This window comes from Nymphaea colorata, chromosome 7, assembly GCF_008831285.2.
Source record: "Nymphaea colorata isolate Beijing-Zhang1983 chromosome 7, ASM883128v2, whole genome shotgun sequence".
NCBI classification, from domain to species: Eukaryota; Viridiplantae; Streptophyta; class Magnoliopsida; order Nymphaeales; family Nymphaeaceae; genus Nymphaea; species Nymphaea colorata.
In genome coordinates, this window is record NC_045144.1 from 18,602,895 (window position 1) to 18,611,293 (window position 8,399).

General features: G+C 37.1%; 1 long non-coding RNA gene across 1 annotated transcript; it reads left to right on the top strand.

Annotated features, from left to right (window-relative positions):
• Positions 1–834: 834 nt before the first annotated feature.
• Positions 835–6,882, top strand: LOC116258052 (uncharacterized). The gene is made up of 3 exons (XR_004173587.1): positions 835–984; positions 5,458–5,529; positions 6,632–6,882. It is a non-coding gene; the product is annotated as an uncharacterized LOC116258052 (long non-coding RNA).
• Positions 6,883–8,399: the final 1,517 nt, after the last annotated feature.

Below are 8,399 nucleotides of genomic sequence, written 5' to 3' on the forward strand. Positions count from 1 at the left end.
GATCCCAAACACGAACCTTTTGCAACATCTGAAATTTGGACATGTACTGATCCACAACCAAAATCGTGGCTTGAATAGTTGTTGGACGTATAATCATTTCTTCCTACCAGCCAATTGAATGCATGATTTTGGATCAGATCTGGTCCAGATCCAAGCTGAGAGGCAGGGGTAAGTCATAGCCTGGTGGACTGAAATTTGAATCCGTAACTTTGCATTGGATCCAAATGTAAACAATCTAATTCATCATGAAAACCCGAGTTATATGCATTAATTAAATCACCAGGTGATAAACCTGTTTCCACTAGAGAATAGAGATGACCCAGTGAGTGAGTGGCCCTCTTAATACAAAACAGCATCAATTAAGTGGGTGGAGGCAAGCCTAATGGAATATAGAGATGTTTCACGTTAAAAGGGTCACTCGCTAGCAGGAGAGCGGAATCAAGAATTTTTTGTCGCAAGGGCCAAACTATAATTTCAAAATTTTAATATGGACCAAAATAAAAATTTCAATATATATATATATATATATATATATATATATATATATATATAAACTAATTTTTTAAAATTTACACATAAAATTTTAAAGTTTTTGAAAAATATGAAGGGGAGCCAAAGCCCCTTTCGGCTCCCCCTCCCCTTCGTGACTTCGTCCCTGCTGGCCAGGTGACCTGATGTCCTGTATTACAGGAAGAGGTGCTTTTTTAAAATATCAAAAATATATAGCCATTTTTTAGATTACGACTAAATAGTTAGCCCTTAAGTGAAAATAACACTCCTATACTATATAACAGATCGCGCATTTTCTACCTTTTCAATTGGCGCCAAAAGAAACCCAAAGTCTTGCCTCCTTTGCGAGAGGGCGAGCGGAGCGAGCGAGCGAGCGAGAGAGAGAGATCAACGTCGGGGGCGAGATCGGACGTTCAATGGAAAGCAATCGGCAGCCCTCAGGGTCTTCAAAGAACGCCCTGCTTTACGGCGGCGGTGAGTCCTCTGCTTCTGATGGCTTTCTATTTCTAAGGTTTTGGCTAGGAGATTGGTTGCATCTGTCTCGATTTACTTGGTATCTTGCAGTAGTTAGTTGATTTTAGGTTCTTTTGTGGGTTTAATATTGCCTTCGCGTGTCCAAATGGAGATTTTCATCGATTCGCCGTTTATATTCATGCATCCTTGCGTTCTGGATTATGAGAAAGTTGATCGGTGGATTTCGATGAATAAAACAAGTTTTATAGGAATTGACAGACCGAATGCCTTTCGTACAATATGTAAAGAACTAACTTGGACTTGTGCGGTTGATGATGTCAATTTAGTGTTGATAAAGTTCTGAAACGCGTGGATCACTGGATGAGTCTTCTCTATGTGTTACTGTTCGTATTTTCCTCTTGTTTTGTTGCGGATTGGTAGGATGATGATTCTGCAAATGCTTGCGGGGAGATAGGTGATACTTCGCGTATCTATTTTTGTTCCCTAACTCTTGAATCGATAAGAAGGACCATGAATTGTTATGCATATGCTTCCGAGGGAGATCGGCGATACTTAAGCACATCTGTTTTTGTTTGCTAACTTTTGAATCGAGAAGACTTTGTTTTTCTACTTGTGGATTGGCGGAAGAATCTTGCGATCATATTGAGTTTTAGGCCTGAATACAAAACTTTGCTTTCAAATTGACTAAAAAGTATTTGGGGCGCCGGTTAGGTTCGAATGGAATGGAAGAAGCTAATTATATTGTGTTCTTTGTGGACCATTAATTTTAGGAATTATGGATAGGAGGTCAGAATTATGATATGATCTTTGTGCAGAATTCATTTCAAGAATTATAAATTTTGTCATATAAAGTATCGACATTACGGTCTTAGATGAAGCTGATTTTTGTACTCTCTTTTTTGTGAAAATGGAGGTTATATTTGTGATGAAGTTGGCAGAATTCGTTTCTAGAGTTTTACTTTTATCATATAGAAATCGCCAACAGTAACGGTTTTAAATGAAGCTCCAAACTTAATTATTTAGTTAAAACTTGAAAATGGATTTTTATCATGTAGAGTGCCAATAGTAACAGTTATAGAAAGTGCGAATAGTGACGGTTTTAGTTAAAATTTTTACAGTGATGGTTAGGAATTTAATTTGATTGATGTTTATCTTGATCTTCTCGAGGTTTGATACAGATTCACTAGCATAGTAATCTGCATATCTTTGTCTTGAGAGCGAGCAGTAAAATTGGTGTAGATGTTTTCATGGATGTGGCACTGACGAACTCATCAAATTGTGAACCTTCTTTACAATACAAAGTGTCAAGATGGGGTTTCTTTTTTCGTGCGTCACATCTCCAGTTCTGCATTTTCATCTTCTGTTCCTTTGCTATACGTAACACTAGAAAATGGGAACGTAAAATTGCGGAATTGAAAGTTATCTTGCAAAAATAACTCGATCGCCAATGGTGCAAATTTTGAGAGCAATTGGTAACTGTTGTTTATAAAGGACAAGCGTCACGCGATTAACAAAAATGTTTCAAAATAGCAGTTGTGGTTCCTTCTAATAATATAAACTATGAAGTACTTCTGAAGCATCGACAGAACTAGATTCACTTTTCGACTCGATGTCAGTGAAAGCTTCACTTTGGTGTTGCAGTGGAACACATAAAATGCTATGTATTAACTGAAAAATACTTGTTTTTTTTTTCCTTCATAGGCGGTTCCTTTCTAGTTCAACTTTCAAAATACCTTTTGTCCCATTCTTTTCTTCAAGTGATGATCGAGTCATCAGTAAATGGACGTACTTAAGCGAACAAAGTTCGCTGCCTCAATTCCACGAGGAAAAGTCGAGTGCCCACGGTACGCAGTAAAGGAGCAATACATATTTTGGTAATTTTTAAAAAAGAAAAAATTCGTGCAGTATTACACATATGACCAGGTTGGCAATTCCATAACATAATACTTTTGGCTGTTCATCCGTCCAAAGAAATGGCTATGATTGCACGTGCCAAGGTGCGTACACTATATATATATATATATATATATATATATATATATATATATATATATATGTATGGACAAGCCCAAGATTGTAAGTTTTAAATTCCTCCCCTTGATTGGATCGGACGACTAGTCTTAGTCCATTTAGATTGTTTTTCCTGCTGTTGTGACTAGTTTTGGTTTTCGTATCAGTGGCAGATACAGCATACTGGCCCCATGCATATGGTGCTCATATCAGATTATTGTCCTTCTCTATTTAATAATAACTATTTTAAAGTATTTTATAAGTCAAGAAATGCTTCATCTTGCAAGACATTGTATCAGGCAGAACGATTTTGGTTTGCAGCTGACATTATGTGTATAGGCTGAGACATGACCTAGTGTTGTAAGAGTCGGTTTTCTTTTGGAAAATAAAATGTATAGAAAATAAAAAATTTGAAAGTTTAAAAAAATTAATTAAATGGAAACTCTCGAGTCAGCCACCCAATCTCAATTCTACTTGGAATCGGCTGACGCATATTGAGGACACTCGTCTTTCCTTTTGTGGCGGAGCCGGGACCTCATCAATGGTCATCATATGAGGTGGCTGTACTGTAGCTACTGAAGTATGTTTTGCATGAGTGTACTGATTCTTTTGTCCTTACTTTGTCCAAGGGGATGGACTGTCCGCTCTAACATGTGGGATGCTTTTGGAAGGTGCCTGCCCATTTTGGTCGGCAGTAGGCACATACAAAACGAGTACCACACTTTTTGTCTAGTAGTAACTTCAAATGTCTTCCTCTTCATATGCTGCATCAATGGATAAATCTGAGAGAAAGTATATCTATCAAATGACATGATGCTTCAAGGCTTAACCAAACGTTTGGGAAGTTGTTGTTCACAGTTTAATATACATGCAATAAGAATGCCAATGCAAATATTGGAAAACAACAAATGCCGATGCTGTAAGTACATTCTAAAATTCATATACGACGTAGGTAGCTGTCATTGACATGTTCATCATATTCTGAATCGTTCTTAGTATCGGGTTAGGCTGGGATGTTTACCGCAGACCTATACTGTGATGCATATTTGAGTACGAGAGTCCAGTTCCGTAACGTGAACTTCGTTGATTTTCACATGCGACCGCTCTAGCTCACAACAACTCATCCATCTGCTACGTTAGTCATTAGTGACTGTCATATTTAGGATATGCATTACTAGTCAATCCACTCCTACAGGCCCTTGATTCGACAGTTCTCAACCTGCCTTTGCAGTTTAGGTTTTAGCCTGAAAAAGGTTAGTAGCCATAACAACCAATTGCTTAACAACCAATTGCTTAGCAACTCTTTTTATAAACCATTGAAGCAGTTGGTTGTCTTGTTTTATAGCCCTTTTTTTTAAGTTGGAATTAAAACTGCTAAGCAATAGGTTGGAATCTGTCAGACCAAAAGCACAAGCCCTGTCAGACCAAAAGCACAAGCCCGGTATAGAAGTGAGTTGGGTCACTTTTAATTAAGACCATACACCTTCCACCTAGAGTTGACCTTCAAAAATTTCCTCATTCAACCTCTCGAGGGTTGAAAGACGATTTAGGGAATTCATAGTATCTGCTGATTATGGCAAATCTGGTGCATGGGTTGACTGTTGTGTGAATCACTGCAGCCAGAACGGGCACATACATTTATTTGGTTCAATTTGGTTACCGTAAAGTTATATTGATAGCTTTATAATTTATATACGCCTGATAGGTGTTTGCTGTGACACCCCGAGTGCGATTAAGATTTAAAAATAACACTACATTGATCGTTTTGAGAAAAATGAGGGGTTTTGAAAACTTGAGCTTCTTACTACAGTTGTCTTAGTCTGTGATCTTGGGAGTAGAAAACAAAGCTGGCTACAGGTGAGCTATGATTTCTCAAATCATGTATTTGGGTCTGGTCATTATAGTTGGTGTCAGAATCAGATTCCACACTCATACTTGTGGGCGCACGCGGTCGTTGTGGAAACATTGGATTCGTCTGCACATGCAAAGGTAATAAAAGCAAGATAATGAGATTGAGTGCGGTATTGCCACAAATCGGTATTTCTGCAAGTTCTTGAAGTATGCCCATTCAGTCTTATAGTTTCTATGCAATTCAATCTCAAGCGCTTGTGAGAATTATTGATAATTTTCCCAAATGATTACAAGATATGACTTAGTGACACATTAAGGTCAGCGTGAGAAAATTGTTCCCTTTGGTGCTCCAAATCTCTTAAATTCCCTGGCTCAAGATTAACTTTAATGTAGTTCAACAGCTCGTGGAATGCCTTATATATTAGTATACTGGATTTCTATCTTGCCTCTCTTGTGTAGGCACACCCAGACACACATTTTAGCATATCCAATAAGCATGACACTTCATAGTTAACAAGCATAATTTGCCTTATTTGCTTTCGAGGAAGTTTTCATAGGTTGAAAGAATTTTGCTTGAGTATCCATGTCACCAAGCCTTCTGCTATTTAACAGGTCTGGTTTTGATCCGTGGCTGCAATGCACCAGAGGAACAAAAAGTTTCAGAGACTCCCTGAAAAAGCCAAGGTGTGTACGTAACTCTTTTGAATCCAGGCGTGTTTTCTTTTACAGCTTGAAAAAGATATTGCTTGATGCTGCCGTCCAATAAATGTTGACAAGGCAGTGAATGCATATTACATATGTTGTTTGGTGATTGATTGATGAGAAGTAAACAGTATGAAAGCATCAGGTGCAGGGTATCTTTGCTAGAAAAATGTTCAAGTCATTTTTACAAAATCGAACAACTGCACCCATATTTTTTGTGGTCGTCCATCTAGCTAGAGGCTGGTTGTGACTTCTCTTAGATCTTTGATATCACTATCCAGTAGATGAATGGCTTTGAAGGGCTTTATGTCATTTTTCCCCAAGGTCTTTGGATCTGATCATCTAAAAACAACAATTTGTTTCTCGTCGCTGTCAACTTTTCTGTGTACCGCGAATGTGTGTACAATAACAATGTTCAGTTTGGTTGATCTAGTGGACAGCGGCATACCGTATCTGAACTTCATAAGGTTGTTTCTGGTTGTTGTATATGTTACATGAGAAAACCGCACTATTTTGTAGTGGCACAAAACCCAGGGCTAAAAGATTTACTGTCGATTTTCCCAAGGCTAGAAGGTCCACTGTGATTTTCAGGACGGGTCGTCAAGTCTTCTAAGGGGATGCCCGTAATAAGCGGTGGAGCTAAGATTTTCTTCAAGGGCAGGCTAAATGTGGGCTGGGTTTTGTGGGTTGGATTTGAGTAGGGCAAATTACACTCACATTCAAAAAATACATGGTTCTTCTAATGCTTCCCTGTTATGAACCCTGAGTATTAAGAATACCGTGAGTGTTCCATGAATTCATTCCGAAATTGGAGTTGTTTCTAATGCCAAACGGCTCCTACGGTGACACTAGTAAAAAATACATGGAAGCAAAAATTTTGAATCTTTGGTCTGCTTGCGAGCTTCTTTATCCGGAGAACTTCACCATCGAACAGATTACGTTCAACAAAATGCTTGTGAACTTTTGGACATTCCTTTCTCTTGGCAATTTGTTTCTTCTTCTCTTGATAATGGCTTGTGATTCTGTAGATGTAAATTTTGATTTAATTGGTTGTGGAAGGATTTTTGATAGCTTTTATCTCTAGAGGAGGACGTCGATGGGTGCTGCGCTAGCAAATTTTGACTAGTCTCCTGATGCATGGTGTGTTTGCGCTGAACCGAAAGCATCAACGAAACAAGCAAGTGCAGCAGCAGCCGATGGACCACAGAGTGAAGGTCGGTGCTTACTCTTTAGACTTTTGTGGTGTTGTTAAATGGGCTTTGGTCTTGAATTGTTTCTGCAAATGACCCATGTAGTCGTATCAAAATTAAAAGGAAAAGAAGAAAAAAAGTAAAGAAATTTAAAGGGGCTGTACAAACTTGTAAAAAATGAAATTATGTAATGATTTATAATACTCAATCAACAGAGAAATAACAAATAATGATTACCCAATAAGAATAAAAAGTCGAGTAATTGACGAAAGGAAATTTACAAAAAACTTATAACAATTGGCAATGATAAAAAAACATATTTTTTTAATTATTGTTAAGAATGCACCCAAAATGCTTGTATCGTTAGCCAAAAGTTACAATCCTGTCAATTAACCTAGGCTATGACTAACGTAAGTTAGTTAAATGAATAAAATGACAAGTGCTCTTAATGTAAAACAATTTTTATGTTTATTAGTTTGCATCCAATATTATAAATACATGTTTAACAATATCCAAATAAGTTTGCGTTTTTTAGTAGTATATAAATTAATTGGGTGAATGCTTTTTTATTAACTTTATATAAGAGAAACCCAGGTGCATCTATAAAAATTAGTATATTTATTATGCGCTTCTTTTGAGAGCAAATGAAATTTTTGATTAAAAAATAAACTTAGGGATCTTTGTAATTAACTATGAAAAAGTAAAATTTTAATAATATAAAAACATTAGCTATTTTTCTTATTATCACCGAAATTCTAAGCATGTTTTAAAATGTTTTTCAAGGAAAAAATATGAATCACTCTACTTTATCTCGTTTTTCTGTTTCAAATAATTCTTGTAGCATCGGTATTTGCACCGAGACCTAGGTTTCAGGTGAAATGAGAAAATTGAGATCTCACTGGTACCTTTCACGCAGTTCAGTTTTTTGGCTTCAAAATAACGCAAAGGCGAAAAGATTACGATCTCATAAAAAAATTATTATATTCGCAAGAATGTTAAGCCGAAGAGAGGGTATGATATCTCAATCCAGCTCCCTCACCAACCTGTTTTAAATGTTTGTTTCTTTTAACGGAAGGAAAGCATTAAGCTTTTCTTCAGCAAATCTTAATGTAAAAGAGGGGGAAAAAAGGACAAATGTTTGGTGGGTTGGTAAGAAATGATGTTTGGTTGCTGAATACGAAATTGCTTTCACTTTGGGAAACTAGAGCCGATAGAAAGCGCCTTCACACCAATATTGTTAGTATGAGTGTGGCTAATAAGCAGTATATAACAGCTGAAACCCAACTCCACTACACCATATCTTTTTAGAACTAATTAGCGGGTTTGTTGACGGACCCAAATTGAGCGACGCTCTTTTTCTAATTTGTGTGTTTCGAAAATAATAAAGAAATAACTTGAAATAATTAGGAAAAGTAAGGATCTTCAGCGGGGTTCGCATAGGCATGCCTTTCTACGAGGGGCTATTATCACACGTGTAGGCCGTGGCTGTGACGGTGATGCCTTTGCCTTCACGACTTCACACAGCAACACAAAATATAGTTGATCGGAAGAGTGTTGCTTAATTAACAATATTATTGATAGTGTCAATTGTCTATAAAATGATACCACAACATATATACGTGTGTGTGTATCAGTTGCTTTAAATACGTTCTTTTGGTATAT